This window comes from Zea mays, chromosome 4 (genome assembly GCF_902167145.1).
Source record: "Zea mays cultivar B73 chromosome 4, Zm-B73-REFERENCE-NAM-5.0, whole genome shotgun sequence".
In the NCBI taxonomy this organism is placed as follows: domain Eukaryota; kingdom Viridiplantae; phylum Streptophyta; class Magnoliopsida; order Poales; family Poaceae; genus Zea; species Zea mays.
In genome coordinates, this window is record NC_050099.1 from 218,362,868 (window position 1) to 218,380,808 (window position 17,941).

Consider the following 17,941-nt stretch of genomic DNA (forward strand, 5'->3'; position numbering starts at 1 on the left):
TCTATAATTAAATAACATTATCCTAAGCTCCTCACCCGCAAAAAGGCTTCGCAGCTCCCCTTCCCCTACACCCGAGGCGGCCGGCAAAGACAGCAGCTCCTGCCGGCCAACCCTACTAACGCGAAGCCGAGCCCCTTCCTCCGCACTAATCCTACGCTTTGCAACCGCCCTTCGTCGTCGGTGCCCGGTGCTAGGACCGGGCACGCCTGGCGCGTCCGCAGCATGTGGTGCAGCCTCCGCCGCAGCCACGTCCAAGGCCGCAAAATAATCCAAGTCCTCCTCCGACGACTCCTCAGTCCACTCAACCGAGCTCCCAGAGTCAGTAACATCAAAAAACTCAGAAACAGACCCACCACATTCATTTCCATCTTCCGCGGTCGAAGCCGCCAAAAACTCAGTGGTAGCGGTTGCGTGCGCAGGCCCAAAATCTTGAACCTGCGCAGCAACCAAAATTCAGTACAACATCCAAAAATCCCTCAACCCTAAACACCACCTATGCCACCTGCGAAGGCCCGGCCGCTGCGGGAGCCTCCGCCTCCGCCTCTGCTGGATCTTCAGCGCTCGGCACATCAGCTGCGGGGGCATCTGGCGCGCCTTCGGCCACCTCTGGGGGAAGGTCTTCGCCGGCCGCGGCAGATGCAGGAGCGCCCGGTGCATCTTCCGCAGTCTCCGGGGTCGGTCCCGGGGCGACTCCAGTCGCGGCCTCCGCAGGGGTCGTCTCCGGCTCAGGCAGCGCGCTGTTCAGCGCCCCGAAGTCGTCCACCCACTCGCCGCGCTCCGCCTAAAACAAAACGCACAAAAACTCAGCAAACACACGCACAGACCGCATCCAGCAAGACGCCGGGCAAACGACAACGTTACCTGAGCCCTCGCAGCCTCGGCCCGCGCCCGGACCACCTCACGACCGTATGAACCCCACATCCGGTCATAGAGGGCCCCGGCGGATTCCTTCACCACGGGGTCTTCGACCTCAAAGATATCACGCCCAAAATCCTCATCCACCTGGTCGAGGGCCTCAAAGTGCCGGTAGCCTTCGCGAGAGAGCGCGTTCATCGCTGCCTCGCAGGTGACCAGGGAGGTGAACGCCATCAACCCCGCCAAGACAGTAGGGAGCTCCTGCAGTTCCTCCTGCACCCATTCCAGGCAGCGAAGCCCGGCCTCCCGCTCCGGCACCTCGAAGTCACCCGTCCGCACACCCAGCTCGCGATATGAAGTCATGAGCTGCGTGCGCGTCCGTTCGGCCTCCGCTCGCATCGCGGCCTCGGCCCCCTCCGCGCGGCTCTCCTGGGCAGTAAGCCGCCGCTGCAGCTCTCCGGCAAGCTCCTTGGCGATATTGCCTTCCGCCCGCGCTAGCCTGGCCTCCGCCTGCGCAGCCTGCTCTTTGGCGATGGCTTCGTTGGCCTCCCTCCTCTCCCCCGCCAGCTGGCGCCGGAGGTCAGCCTTCTCCTTCTCAAGGGCGGCCACCTTCTCCGCCAGTTTGCGGCACTTGCTGTCGGAGGCCGACTTCTCACGAACAGCGTCCGCATGTTGCGTCCGAAGTCTCTCGACCTCGGCAGACAACGCTGCCGTAAGGGCCCCCGACGCAGTGCGGCTGGTGAAGTCAGCCACCTGCAGAACACACGTAAGGTCGTTGCGTGAAAAAAAAATGTGTATAGCTCGGCGGACCTGACTCAGCGCCTCCGTCGCTCGACTCAGCGCCTCCGTCGCTCCCTTCAGCCGACGGGTCGCCACGCCCGCCTCGTCTCTGACCAGCGCGAGGGCAGACACCTCGCCTCCGGCGCCAAGGGTCTCTCCCCCCGCCTTCGGCGCTGGCGCAGCCGTCGCGATCGCCGCGCCAGGCACAACTAGAGCAAGCGGGCCCTCGTCCGACCCTGCAACGCGTCAACAAACTTTAAAAAAAAAGGTATATATATATTCATATAGACTTACCCCCAAGATAATCATCCATATCAATCTCGGTGCCGAAGTCGGCAACGCGTTTGCCAGGCGGCGGTAGCGATCGGGCCGCCTTCGCAGCCTCCGCCACCCCGCTGACAGACGGCACCACCTTCGACAGCTTGGGGCCTCCGGCGCCCACCGTCGTCTCCGGCGCCTTGCCAGGCGCGGAGGCGCCCACCTTCGTCGGCAGCGGCGGCTTGCCTCCGCCAGAGGCCTCAGCCTTCGCCGTTCCCCGCTGCCTTTTTGGCCGGGCTTCGTGAACCCTCACAGTCGCCTGGCGTTTTCGCGCCGCGCCTTGGCAATCCTTGTCCATCACTGCCCACACAACATGACCGATATTTCGCCCATAAGGAAAAACTTTCCACCGATGAACCATACGAGACGTAAAACAGTCCTCCTCAGCCGCGCAGGGGATAGGAATGTTTTTAGGCCAACAACCCCCGGTAACCCTCAGCATCCGAGCCGAAGACTCCCGGAGCTCGGGCGAAGACATCCTCTCCCCCGGGGCCGCACACGTCCTCATTAAATCTCTAGCGAAACTATCAGACACCCCAAGTCTTCCCATCGCAGTACCTAATTTTCTCTTTTTCGAGGAGGCGGCGGCCACCAGCGCAGGGTTGCCTCCAGTCTCCACCGCCGGCTTCTTCCCACGGCGGTCCGCTTCGTCTTGACCAGGGTAACCGTCGTACGGCAGTTGATTTAATTCGAAGACCCTGTTCAAACGTTCATTTGACCCGCGGATGTCAAAGCTGCGCTGGCCTTCCGTCCTCGGCACGTAACGCCCCACGAGCCGCACCGCCAAGCCCTCCGCATCACGCACAAAGGCGGCCGGGTCACGGTTTCGCAAATTCAGTGCGAAGGCAGGACTTCGCACCACCCTTCCTCCGTGAAAGGGCATCTGGCGAGGGCATACTTCGCCCAGCGCCCAGCCGTGCGCCAGGGGCCAGACCCCGTACGCCACGAACTCTTCAACTAAATCTCGACCGCTGCTCTGACCGGCGGCGCACCGAAGGGCCCCTTCGTCTGCATCCTCTTCTGCCACTTCATAAGGTGGATACGCAGAGTAATAGTGAGAGCACATTAAGGACACGGGGAGCCCTTCACGGCCTTCGACAGTAGCCTCAGCAACATAAAACCAAAATTCATTCCAATTGCCCCACTTGTTGCGGGCGCACGGGACCAACTCCACTACTGGCATTGTGGTCTTGCCGGTCTTCGGCGTGAATGTGCACGACCCGAACTGGGCAACTCCGTCCTCAACCATCCTTTTCTGCCAATGCAAACAATAATTCTTCGCAAAAACTTCAACTGACGGCTGTCCGCCGTACGAAGTCGTCGCCCAGACATACTTCGCCAGCGCCACTATGGCGTTCGGTGTCAGCTGATGTATTTGAACGCTGAATCTACGCAGGACTTCGCTGACAAAACGGTGCGCAGGCAAGCGGAGTCCGGCGACGAAGAACGCCTCGAAAACAACCAACTCGCCCTCCGGCTCGGGGACTTCCTCCGTCCCCGGAGCACGGGCGACCCCGCCGCCAAAGTAGCCCAACCGCTGCATATCTTCAATACGGGCACAGCGTCTCCGCCATCTAGCGACGTCTTCGGCACCAGGTGACTTTGTCGAACTGGTCCCTCGGAGGGCAAATGTTGGGGCGAAGGCAAAGACGCCACCCTTCGCTCGAGGCCTTCGCTGCAGCCGCTGGTCCGACAGAGACAAAGCGGGCAGGGACACCCTTCGCAGGACTCAGCATTTTGACGAAGGCCTGCGGCGACGTCCTACCACGGCGCGTCCTCGTTCAGTCCCAAGGCCCACGTGCGATCTGGCCCATTGTAACGGGCCCCGCGTGGCCGCCTCTGTATTACGGGCCTAACTTGTAAAGGAATATTTGTAATTACGGTCTGTAACCCTGCTTTATGGGAATATTCTGGGGATAAAATAGGTGTCTGAGGGCACATGCGTCCTTAACACAAGACGCTGGGCACTCAGATACCTATAAATACCCCCGCACAGTGCCCGTGAGAGGCTAGAAAAACAGAGCTATTGCCCCCGTGCACGTAACCCTGTTGTCACCACCGTTCACCCTTGTTGGCCTTCTTGCTGCTGAGAGCAAGTTCCAACAACGTGATTGTCTTATTTAATCTCAACAATGTTGTATATTTGTTCTATAACTAATATATTGTATTTGCAACAGTTTTGGTTTCTAGAGTAGGCACAACAGCAAACATTCGTTTTCCCTCAATTTTAGTCGTCGATGCCTCAGTGGGGATTACATGCTCCGACACGTCCACCTTAGGTGCATCGATAAGTATCTCTACTTGAATGTATTATGAACAAGCATTTACTATGAACTAGCTCCGGTGTCTCGATCAAATTCATTCTAGCTTAGACTTGTCTTTTGCATTAACCTTTCAAATCTTGACTATATAGGGATAGAGGGTTATGGGACACAACACGCCACCACCTGTGATACCAGCACCAGGAGGAGCTTTTGGAGGGGAGCGAGCTTCTACAAAAGCGGTTTGTTTGATAAACAATTCGTTTGAATAATGGTCAAGTTAGAACTATAGTTATTAATGTATTTTCTTCCTTTCCGACCAAACCAGACAAACGACTTCGTCAACAACTTCTTTGCTTCTAGAGTTAGTGGCCACAACTCAAATGACCCCTATATGTGATCAATTGACTCTTGTGATGAATTTGGCGCCTTGCGATGGATTTGATATGAACTGTGAAGAATTATGGTGTATGTATCAATTGCTTGGGGTGGATGTATTGTGATACTTGTGTGGATGAATTGTGATATTTGTGGTGGTTTTATGGGTGAAGTATTATATCTGTGATGATTTGTGTTGTTGTAATATATATATATTGTTGTTGAATTTGTGTTAATTTTACTTTTTTCTAAAAAAAATTCTCTGAAAATAATTATTTTCGACCGTCAGTATGTAGGCCACAGAAAATAGCTGAGTTAGCCTTCGGTGAGCATTATTTTCGGTGGCGCAAGGTGGGCCGCCGAAAATAGCTCTTATTTTTTGCGATCACTGAGACAACCGTAGCAAATAAGCTATTTTTAGCAGCTTGGGTCTAGCCGCCGAAAATAAAAGCTTATTTTCGGCTTTTGTGGCTATGAACCACCGAAAATAGCCCTTATACCATCGAAAATAACGAAAATAGCCCTTATACCATCGAAAATAACTTATTTTCGACGGTATAAGGCTTATTTTCGGCGGTTCGTGGCCGTCGAAAATAGATTTCATTACTGTAATAAATTAAAGGATATCTTTTAAAATTAAAAGAGAATTCTAGGTGGACGTGTAAAAGAAATCAACAAGGGCTAGTTTGGAAACTCAAATTCCCTTCGGGATTGAAGCGGATTGGAGGGCCTGGGTTGTCGATGTTCGAAGTCCCCAACAAGTTGATGCCAAGGCCTCAAGACGAAGGCCCCAAGACGAAGACGTTTAGGACTTAGAGATGAGGTTTAGGACTTAGAGATGAGGGTCGAATGTAGGAAAACTGTGGCAAGCTGGATCGCACCTAGTTATGCCAGGTCCACCTGTCAGCCTTCCCTATGGGTACAATGCCCGGTGTAATTGGGCATATGGTAGCACTATTCTGTAATTACCCTGTTGTACAATATATTCTAGAAATATAGCAGTTATGTAACGCCCAAAATGCTATTTTGGAGATTAGGAAAACTCTCCAGAAAAGATTTAAATTAAAATGTCTTGTAATAAAGATTTTCCTTTATTTAAGTGGATCAGTTATTACATAAGACTATTCCTATTGGATTACATATATAAATAGAAGCATTTATATACATAACTAAAATGATAACTAATAAATTAAACCTTTCATATCATGCTAGGGTTTTTGTTTGTGCATTCGGATTGAAGTTAAAACTCCAACTTAGATTAAAAGGGATTTAAATTTTGAATTCAAATCTGAAAATAGAATTAGCAAATAGAATAGAAATGAGAAAAAAAATCTCCATCCATTGGGCCATCTCCTTGACTCAAACCAGCCCACACGTCCTTTCCATGCATGATTTTTCCCTTTCTTTATTTCCTTGCCGAAAATGACATCACCATATCGTCATGGGTGATGTCAACAAGCTAGCTCCCATAACCGCCTGCCTAACAAATGGAGCTGGAGTTGAGGTTGGATCGCTCGTAATTGCCACGCGATCTTGTTGCCTCGGAATAAAGCTAACCCCCTTCTGACCGTGATCCTCTCATCACCATCATATTGCCAATTCCTGTGACATCTGTCAGGAGACGATTCAGATAAAGCAGGAAGACAGCTGCCACAACGAAGAAGCGGGAGCTGGATGATATCGGTCCTGTTTGTTTCGGCTTCTGGCCACCAAAAGCTGCTGCAGACTGCTAAACGCTTAACTTTTCACCCAGTTTCTATAAAATTCGTTGGTGGCAAAAACCATTCAAAATCAACATAAACACATAATCGGTTGAGTCATTGTAATAGTAGGAATCCGTCACTTTCTAGATCCTGAGCTTTATGAACAACTTTATCTTGCTCCACATGTAATCATAATGATACTCAGATTCTCCCACAGCCAGATTCTCCCACAGCCAGATTCTCAGAAAAGCTGGTCAGAAAAAAATCTGAACCAAACAGGCACATCAGAGCACGACCACGTCGATAGAGGCGCAACAACATGCGTGTGTTGAGCCGGAATAGGGCATATAACTGCCTTCTGGACTGGACTATAATGATAACGATATAAACACACTGTAACAGGAGTCATGAACTAGGAACGATGACAATCAATATATTCCCTCTCGTTGCCATTGTCTCCTCTGAGTAGTCTTCTTCTCTTCCGATAGTCTGCTTCCTCTTGCTACCTCCGATCTCTCTCCTCCGTTCCTACATCCATCAGCATATCAAGGGTTGCTGACAACATCGCATGGGAGGGAGTGCTCATCGCCGAGAAAACCTGCGACTGTCGCTACCTTAGCCATCTTGCTCACTGTGCCGATCAGGGGGCTCTACTGCCGAGTGTTTCCCCACCACCCACCAAATCGAGAGAGGAATAAGCACCATCCCGAGAACCGTCGTAACTCAACACCATTCTACGCGCTCGTGATTAATCACTGGAGCGGAGCTCCACCGAGGACCCACCCTACACCATATGCTGACTGCACTACCACATAGCCGCAGGTATGGCCCAGCGGAGCTTTCCTTGATTCTCCTTGCACAGCACGGTCAGGATCAACTTTTAGTGCCCGAGAACTCTAGATGGGGATTGCTCCGGCGATGGTCCGCCACGGGTAGTGGATCTCAAATCCTGCGGCCACGTCTCCACCTTACCCTATAGATGTACATTCGGGTCGTCCGGCTGGGCCCGGCCCAATCCCGAAAAAGCCCGTATTGTTTGAATTTCGGGTCGACCCGGCCAGTTTAAACTTCGGGTCGTGCCGGGCCGGTCCATGTGCCTAGCCCTCGGCCATTGCCCGACCCGTAATTGCTTAAACGTGTAGGGCTCATTTCGGGCGGCCCGAAATTCACATTAGGGCCTAAAATTTAGTTTTTGCCCCGAAATTCACATCAGGGCCCGAAATTCATATCAGAGCCCAAATTCAAAACAAATTTAATAAAACAAATAAAAGATAAAATACATAAATTTGACCAAAAGCAAACTTAATATTTGTATTAAGTTACGAGAGCTATGCAATGACTACCTCGTTTACAAATCATTTTGTTAGAAAGAAAAAGAATATAATCAACTCTATATAAAGTTCGTAAGTTCAGTTCATTATCTATTGTTTATAACAAAAATAAAATTACATCACATACTCTAATTCAAAGCTACAAAAACATCTAACTAACATTATATCTAGCTTTGTGTTCTTTACCAAGTACATGAAAGTGTTGAATGAAGTGTGATTTTAATAAATACTAGATGCGCTCCATATAAATTATGCTATTTCGTAGCAATTGCTAACGTTTAAAAACAACAAATAACCTTTCATTTTACCGTTAGTGTGACAAATCATTGTTGCTGCATCTAATTCAGCAACCTCAAACACCATTAAGTCCATGCGCCAATGTAGTCTCAGAAACGACATAATGCTTGAAAGAGCCAAGAACGTCGTGCCGTGCTTGGGCTGTAGCCTTGTCCCGTAGTGCTGGTCCGACCCGACCCGATTATATATTTTTTATTTTACAAAAAACATATATACATATATACGTATATATAATTTATATTCAATATTAAAAATATCTGAGCACGATGTTCCATTGGTTAGACAACTTTACTCAGTGTCTCCCGCCCTTCTTCCATCAGGACATGGGTTCGAACCCCATCTCCTACACCATTTTTTTAACATTTTACGCTGATTTAATCAAATGGGCCGATGGGCTGGACCGACACAGTCAGCAGGCCACATGACGTGCCTGGGCCAGAGTTATGGCTCGCGAGGCGTCTAGGACGTGCCGGACCGTCGTTTGGTTATTAAGCATGCAGCGGATTAATTTGAAATAGCTCTGAGGGGTTATTTGTAAAAAGATGACGCGTGACGACCGTTGAAACTGGTGCTTTAAGTATAGTATAGATATGGGCGTTTTCGTGCCTCTATATGGGTCATTTTGTGCCTGCCTTAAACGGGTCGTGCTCGTGCCTGCTCATGGGCCGCGACCTCGGCCCAAACCCAGCGATGGTCCGCCACGGGTAGTGGATCTCAAATCCTGCGGCCACGGCTCCACCTTACCGGCTTACCCCTTCGCCATGATTAGTTTCTTAAAAAGACCCTGTGGTTTTCGCAAATAAACCTGTGGTTCACTAGCTACTTGACAATAAATGTCGCGGATAGGTCCTATTTCTTGCGGATTAGTCCATGTTCTCTTAAATAATAGAACACGAGACCCAAACTAGTTTCTAATTTTCATAAATTTATTCAAAAAGGATTTTTGCTATAAAATTAAATCAATAAAATTTAAAAAATCATATCTTCTACACTTTAATCCTGATTTCAACCATTCAAGTGACGTTAGCTTCATAATAATGTTGTCTACGCTTCCGTAACATTATTTTATCAAATAACATGTTTCAAAAATAAATATTCATTTAACCTATGCTTAGTAGATTAATCCTTCTAACCAAGGTTAATATATCCATAACTATAGTTTGACTAAAATATAACCTCTAGTCAAGTTATAACCTAGATTAGAGTCAAATTAGTTATTTATTTGTCATAACCTTTTTGAATTATATTAATCAATAAAGAATAAAGTTTTACTATTTAATCATCAAAAACTTTGGAATATTATATCTTTTAAACTTAACTCTGATTTTAGTAAATCTCGAACCTGCGATCTAGTAGCAACACGTAGAATATTTTTACGCTGTTTGTTCTCATGTTTGGTGTACTATTATTTTTATGTACTTCTTGTCTATTTATATGTATTGCTATGAGTAGCATCGAGGTTACGAATCACCTGAAGACTAAGTTGGAAAAGTACCTGGGATCTCAAGTCTAAGGCAAGTTGTGCCCTTGATCACTCTTCTTTACCAAATAATGTTCATGTTAATCACTGTGACATGCTCAGGTTAATTTGATGGGACCTAATAGGTTTCCCTAGCATTGTTTATCCCACACCTTGCAAACAAAAGAACTATTAGGTAGATTTGCTATTGCTCTACCTGGTTTTAGGAAATTAATGTTATATTATGATCATGTTCCAATTTTGGTATTGTTTTAATTATTATTCATGATAAGATCATTATATTAATTGGAACATGGAGCGACCACCCAGGAAAATAGTGCTACCATAAGGGTGAAATGGGACGCCCTTGGCCAAGTAATTAGGAAATCTAGGGGAGATTACCTTACCCAAAAGGGCCAAGCGGGGAGGCGTCGCTGTAGAGTATAGGGAGGTTCTCGGTTCGAACTGTTGCGATGCCATTTCAGACGAGGGATTCCTATGCTTCCTTCTTCCTGAAACCGTAGTGGGTTTTCTCGAACTAGTGGAACTTGGGAAAGGCCTCGTAGTGCTACCCTGCCTCGCTTCCTCGGTAGAGGTGTATGGGGTCCGTACAATCTCGTGGCAAATGGGTAACATGACTTATGGGTAAAGATGCGCAACTTCTGCAGAGTGTAAAACTGGTATATCAGCCGTGCTCACGGTCATAAGCAGCTAGGACCCTCTCATGATTAATTTATGGAATTAAATTTAATTTGTCATTTGCATTGCATTGTGGGTGTTATTATTAATTGTGATATCTTATTTATTTGGGTTGATACCTATTTATACTTAGTAACTGCTAATAAAATTTTGACCAACTTTAAAAGCAATGCTCAGCTTTAACCATCTCCTTTGGCAAGCCTTACACTTCACATGAGCCCCACTGTAAGTGAGCTCATGCACATTATTCCCCATAACTTGTTGAGCGATGAACGGATGTGAGCTCACCCTTGCTGTACTCACATCCCCCCAGGTCAAGAACAAGTATCGCAGGATGAGGAGCATGAAGGATGTCATGATTAGTTCTTAAGAGGTCTAGGCCATCGTCTCCCAATCAAATATGGTTGTTGGATCGTTGTCTTCGTATGATGTAATTATTTAACTATTTGTACAGAACTTCATTATATATTAAAGATGTGACATTCGTTTCTGTACCATGAATCATCATATGTGTGAGACTTGATCCTAGCACACATTTGATTCACGCCAGGGTTTGGTCCTTAAATCCAGGTGTGACAAGTTAACCAAGGGTACATAGGTACTTTAGGGCCTAGAACTTTAGTACCCTATAAGTACCCTCGTGTGACTCCCGGACAAGACACGCTTGACAAAACTTGAGCAACTCAACTTTCCATTTTATTGAGCACCATTGTCTCACCTGCTCCTGAGTGTTTGGGTCCACTTGTCATAAAGCAACAATATGATGTAACGAATTTGCTAATGGTTGTAGTTGTCATGTATAAAAAATATCCTGTTTTTATACAAAACTTCTCCAAATAAGTTACCATAAGAAAACAATTATAAAGTTCTTCAAGATAGATCTAATACTTGTAGCCCAAGTTGCATAGTAGAGCCCATGGACAAAAGCACTCATGCATGTGGCAGGGTTTGGGTCAGTGGTTCTTGTTTGGTGTGGACACCTCCACGATAAGAAGCTTAATGGGTTGTTTGGTTTCTAGGGACTAATTTTTAGTCACTCCATTTTATTCCATTTTAGTCCCTATATTGTTAAATATGGAGAATTTTAGTTTCCGCATTTGATAATTTAGAGACTAAAATAGAATAAAATGGAGGAACTAAAAATTAGTCCCTAAAAACCAAACACCCCTTTAATTTGTGTCAATCATGTGGCTACGCCCATGGTTTACAAAACCGTTTTAGGAGGGAAAACCGGTAAAAACCGACCGGTTTGAACAATCCAAACCAATTTGAGTTTGTACCGGTTTACCGACAAAAAGCAGCGGTAAACCGCTCTAAACCGCCGGTAAACCGCTCTAAACCGCCGGTTTTCCATGAAACAAACCGGTTTTTGCTGTTTTTTACAGACAAATGGAAAATTTTGACAGGATTTATTTGTAATTTGCTCAATTCACATTGCACAGTAAATATTAAATGATTCATATGATATATGTTCACCAAAATAACATACAACATACATATGCAACCATAAAGTCCAGTTCTCATGCAATAAACAACAAGCGAACTTCACAATACTCAAATACAAGTTCGTTTACATCTCTCCAACGAGGCAACGACACATAGGTCGACTTATTTCACAATACTCACATGTTTAGCTCGAGTCATAGTGATAGTACTCATTACTCAGGCATGTTGGAAGGATCGTAATATTGTTCCAATTTGTCATAGTGATAGGTCTATACAAAAAATATGAGATACAATAGCGAGAAAACAAGAACGACAAATAAATACTTATCCACAAAGCAAAAATAACATACTGGTGTAGCAGGAGCTTGTCCATACCCATACTGTGGTCCTGGTGGATACATATTTTATAAATTTGAATATGGTGGTGGAGGGGTCCATAGTTTCCATACCCATACATTCCCGATGGTGGTACTTCGCCTGATGGTGGAGGGAGTCCATAGTTTCCCTGACCCGGTTGCCATTGCCATGCATAAGAGTTATAAACAGGGTCTTGTCTAGGTGGATTGTTAGAAGAACTGGAGCTACTTGAGATACAGATTCCATCTTGGACAGGAAATGAAACCGAACGACGCCGACCACTTGTTGTCTCCCGCTGTGCATGAGGTGCATCATGGTAAGAATCTTGTGTGGAATGGGTGAACCAACTTCCTCCAATGGACCTCCAATCTCCTACACTACTCCCTCCTGTACCATTCCCTCCTGCACCATATATTCCAGCATCACCGTGGCTGCCATCATCACCAGCACTAGGGTCAGTTGTGTTATCATCACTATCTTCATGTTCTTCTTCCTCTTCGATTTGATTGGTGATTTTGACCGTTTTTCCTTTCTTATCTGATGAACCAAGTCTTGTCTTTCGCTTGCCAAGGTGGGTGTCACTAACTGTTTCATCGGCCCATTCTTGCACTTCCTTCGTGCCTCCTTGTTCACGTACAAGCGATGTGAAAGTCGCCTAGAGGGGGGGGTGAATAGGGCGAAACTGAAATTCTCAAAAAATAAACACAACTACAAGCCGGGTTAGTGTTAGAAATATAAACGAGTCCGCGAGAGAGGGAGCAAAACAAATCGCAAGCAAATGAAGAGTGTGACACGCGGATTTGTTTTACCGAGGTTCGGTTCTTGCAAACCTACTCCCCGTTGAGGAGGCCACAAAGGCCGGGTCTCTTTCAACCCTTCCCTCTCTCAATCGGTCCCTCGGACCGAGTGAGCTTCTCTTCTCAAATCAAAGCCGGGAATAAAACTTCCCCGCAAGGGCCACCACACAATTGGTGCCTCTTGCCTTGATTACAATTGAGTGTTGATCACAAGAGCAAGTGAGAAAGAAAAGAAGCAATCCAAGCGCAAGAGCTCAAAAGAACACGGCAAATCTCTCTCTCTAATCACTAAAGCCTTGAGTGGAATTTGGAGAGGATTTGATCTCTTTGTGTGTGTCTAGAATTGAATGCCTAGCTCTTGTAAGTGGTTGAGAAGTCAGAAACTTGGATGCAATGAATGGTGGGGTGGTTGGGGTATTTATAGCCCCAACCACCAAACTTGACCGTTGGCTGGGCTGTCTGTTCGATGGCGCACCGGACAGTCCGGTGCACACCGGACAGTCCGGTGCCCCCGCCACGTCACCAGTGCCGTTGGAAATTGACCGTTGGAGTTCTGTCTTCTGGGCCCGCCTTGATGTCCGGTGGCGCACCGGACATGTACTGTAGGATGTCCGGTGCGCCAGCATGGGCGTGCCTGACCTCTGCGCGCGCTGGCGCGCAATAAATGCACTGCAGGTAGCCGTTGGCGCCTGAAGTAGCCGTTGCTCCGCAGATGCACCGGACAGTCCGGTGTACACCGGACAGTCCGGTGAATTATAGCGGAGCGGCTGGAGTGAAAACCCGAGGCCGGCGAGTTCCTGAGGTCGTCCTTCCATGGAGCACCGGACATGTCCGGTGCACACCGGACAGTCCGATGAATTATAGCGTGAGTGCCTCTGGAAATTCCCGAAGGTGGCGAGTTCGAGTCGGAGTCCTCTGGTGCACCGGACATGTCCGGTGGTGCACCGGACACTGTCCGGTGGCACACCGGACAGTCCGGTGTGCCAGACCAGATGTGCCTTCGGTTGCCCCTTTGCTCTTTTGTTGAACCCAACTCTTGGTCTTTTTATTGGCTAAGTGTGAACCTTTAGCACCTGTATAACTTAACCACTAGAGCAAACTAGTTAGTCCAAAGATTTGTGTTGGGCAATTCAACCACCAAAATTATTTAGGAACTAGGTGTAAGCCTAATTCCCTTTCAATCTCCCCCTTTTTGGTGATTGATGCCAACACAAACCAAAGCAAATATAGAAGTGCATAATTGAACTAGTTTGCATAATGTAAGTGTAAAGGTTGCTTGGAATTGAGCCAATATAACTACTTACAAGATATGCATGGATTGTTTCTTTCTTATTTAACATTTTGGACCACGCTTGCACCACATGTTTTGTTTTTGCAAACTCTTTTGTAAATCCTTTTCAAAGTTCTTTTGCAAATGGTCAAAGGTAAATGAATAGGATTTTGCAAAGCATTTTCAAGATTTGAAATTTTCTCCCACTGTTTCAAATGCTTTTCCTTTGACTAAACAAAACTCCCCCTAAAGGAGATCCTCCTCTTAGTGTTCAAGAGGGTTTTGATATATCATTTTTGAAATACTACTTTCTCCCCCTTTTGAACACAATAGGATACCTTTCTCCCCCTTTTGAACACAATAGGATACCAATTGATAAATACTCTTGGAAAACACTAAGTTTTTGAAATTGGTGGTGGTGCGGTCCTTTTGCTTTGGGCTCATACTCTCTCCCCCTTTGGCATGAATCGCCAAAAACGGAATTATTAGAGCCCTCGAAGTAATGTCTTCCTCTTTGGTCATAAACAAATGAGTTAAGATTATACCAAAGATGAAGTCCTTTTGTTCTCTCCCCCAAAGATGGAGAGTGGCTTGGAGCGACGGCGACGGATGGGTTGCGGAGTGGAAGCCTTTGTCTTCGCCGAAAACTCCAATTCCCTTTCAATATACCTATGACTTGATTTGAAATAGACTTGGAAACACATTAGTCATAGCATATAAAAGAGATATGATCAAAAGTATATAAATGAGCTATGTGTGCAATCTAACAAAAGAAGTTGCGGGAATCAAGAATATTGAGCTCATGCCTAAGTTTGGTAAAAGTTTGTTCATCAAGTGGCTTGGTAAAGATATCGGCTAATTGATCTTTAGTATTAATGTAAGCAATCTCGATATCTCCCTTTTGTTGGTGATCCCTAAGAAAATGATACCGAATGGCTATGTGCTTAGTGCGGCTATGCTCGACGGGATTGTCGGCCATTTTGATTGCACTCTCATTATCACATAGCAAAGGAACTTTGGTTAATTTGTAACCGTAGTCCCGCAGGGTTTGCCTCATCCAAAGTAATTGCGCGCAACAATGACCTGCGGCAATGTACTCGGCTTCGGCGGTTGAAAGAGCGACCGAATTTTGCTTCTTTGAAGCCCAAGACACCAAGGATCTCCCCAAGAACTGGCAAGTCCCTGATGTGCTCTTCCTGTTAATCTTACACCCTGCCCAATCAGCATCCGAATAACCAATCAAATCAAATGTGGATCCCCGAGGGTACCAAAGCCCAAACTTAGGAGTATAAGCCAAATATCTCAAGATTCGTTTTACGGCCGTAAGGTGGGATTCCTTAGGGTCGGATTGGAATCTTGCACACATGCAAACGGAAAGCATAATGTCCGGTCGAGAAGCACATAAATAGAGTAAGGAACCTATCATCGACCGGTATACCTTTTGATCCACAGACTTACCTCCCGTGTCGAGGTCGAGATGCCCATTGGTTCCCATGGGTGTCTTGATGGGCTTGGCATCCTTCATCCCAAACTTGCTTAGAATATCTTGAGTATACTTCGTTTGGCTAAGGAAGGTGCCCTCTTGGAGTTGCTTGACTTGAAATCCTAGAAAATACTTCAACTCCCCCATCATAGACATCTCGAATTTTTGTGTCATGATCCTACTAAATTCCTCACATGTAGATTCGTTAGTAGACCCAAATATAATATCATCAACATAAATTTGGCATACAAACAAATCATTGTCAAGAGTTTTAGTGAATAGAGTAGGATCGGCCTTGCCGACTTTGAAGCCATTTGCAATAACGAAATCTCTAAGGCATTCATACCATGCTCTTGGGGCTTGCTTTAGCCCGTAAAGCGCCTTAGAGAGCTTATAGACATGGTTAGGATACTTACTGTCTTCAAAGCCGGAAGGTTGCTCAACATAGACCTCTTCCTTGATTGGTCCGTTGAGGAAGGCACTCTTCACGTCCATTTGATAAAGCTTGAAGCCATGGTAAGTAGCATAGCTAATAATATGCGAATTGATTCAAGCCTAGCTACGGGTGCATAGGTTTCACCGAAATCCAAACCTTCGACTTGGGAGTATCCTTTGGCCACAAGTCGAGCTTTGTTCCTTGTCACCACACCATGCTCATCTTGCTTGTTGCGGAAGACCCATTTGGTTCCTACAACATTTTGGTTAGGACGTGGAACTAAGCGCCATACCTCGTTCCTTGTGAAATTGTTGAGCTCCTCTTGCATCGCCATCACCCAATCCGCATCTTGGAGTGCTTCCTCTACCCTTTGTGGCTCAATAGAGGAAACAAAAGAGTAATGCTCACAAAAATGTGCAACACGAGATCGAGTGGTTACCCCCTTATGAATGTCGCCGAGAATGGTGTCGACGGGGTGATCTCGTTGGATTGCTTGGTGGACTCTTGGGTGTGGCAGCCTTGGTTGTTCGTCCTCCTTGTCTTCATCATTTGCATCTCCCCCTTGATCGTTGCCGTCATCTTGAGGTGGCTCATCCTTTTGATCCTCTCCTTCATCAACTTGAGCCTCGTCCTCATCATGGGTTGGTGGAGATGCTTGCGTGGAGGAGGATGGTTGATCTTGTGTATTTGGAGGCTCTTCGAATTCCTTAGGGCACACATCCCCAATGGACATGTTCCTTAGCGCGATGCACGGAGCCTGTTCTTCACCTATCTCATCAAGATCAACTTGCTCTACTTGAGAGCCGTTAGTTTCATCAAACACAACGTCACAAGAAACTTCAACAAGTCCTGAAGACTTGTTAAAGACTCTATATGCCCTTGTGTTTGAGTCATATCCTAGTAAAAAGCCTTCTACAGTTTTAGGAGCAAATTTAGATTTTCTACCTCTTTTAACAAGAATAAAGCATTTGCTACCAAAAACTCTAAAATAGGAAATGTTGGGCTTTTTACCGGTTAGGAGTTCATAGGATGTCTTCTTGAGGATTCGGTGTAGATATAACCGGTTGATGGCGTAGCAAGCGGTGTTGACCGCCTCGGCCCAAAACCGATCCGAAGTCTTGTACTCATCAAGCATGGTCCTTGCCATGTCCAATAGAGTTCGATTCTTCCTCTCCACTACACCATTTTGTTGAGGGGTGTAGGGAGAAGAGAACTCATGCTTGATGCCCTCTTCCTCAAGAAAGCCTTCGATTTGAGAGTTCTTGAACTCCGTTCCGTTGTCGCTTCTTATTTTCTTGATCCTTAAGCCGAACTCATTTTGAGCCCGTCTCAAGAATCCCTTTAAGGTCTCTTGGGTTTGAGATTTTTCCTGTAAAAAGAATACCCAAGTGAAGCGAGAATAATCATCCACTATTACAAGACAATACTTACTCCCGCCGATGCTTATGTAAGCAATCGGGCCGAATAGATCCATGTGGAGTAGCTCAAGCGGCCTGTCGGTCGTCATGATGTTCTTGTGTGGATGATGGGTTCCAACTTGCTTTCCGGCTTGACATGCGCTACAAATCCTGTCTTTCTCAAAATGAACATTGGTTAATCCTAAAATGTGTTCCCCCATTAGAAGCTTATGAAGATTCTTCATCCCAACATGGGCTAGTCGGCGGTGCCAGAGCCAACCCATGTTAGTCTTAGCAATTAAGCATGTGTCGAGTTCAGCTCTATCAAAATCTACCAAGTATAGCTGACCCTCCAACACACCCTTAAATGCTATTGAATCATCACTTCTTCTAAAGACAGTGACACCTACATCAGTAAATAGACAGTTGTAGCCCATTTGACATAATTGTGAAACGGAAAGCAAATTGTAATCTAAAGAATCTACAAGAAAAACATTGGAAATAGTATGGTCTGGTGATATAGCAATTTTACCCAATCCTTTGACCAAACCTTGATTTCCATCCCCGAATGTGATAGCTCGTTGGGGATCTTGGTTTTTCTCATATGAGGAGAACATCTTCTTCTCCCCAGTCATGTGGTTTGTGCACCCGCTATCGAGTATCCAACTTGAGCC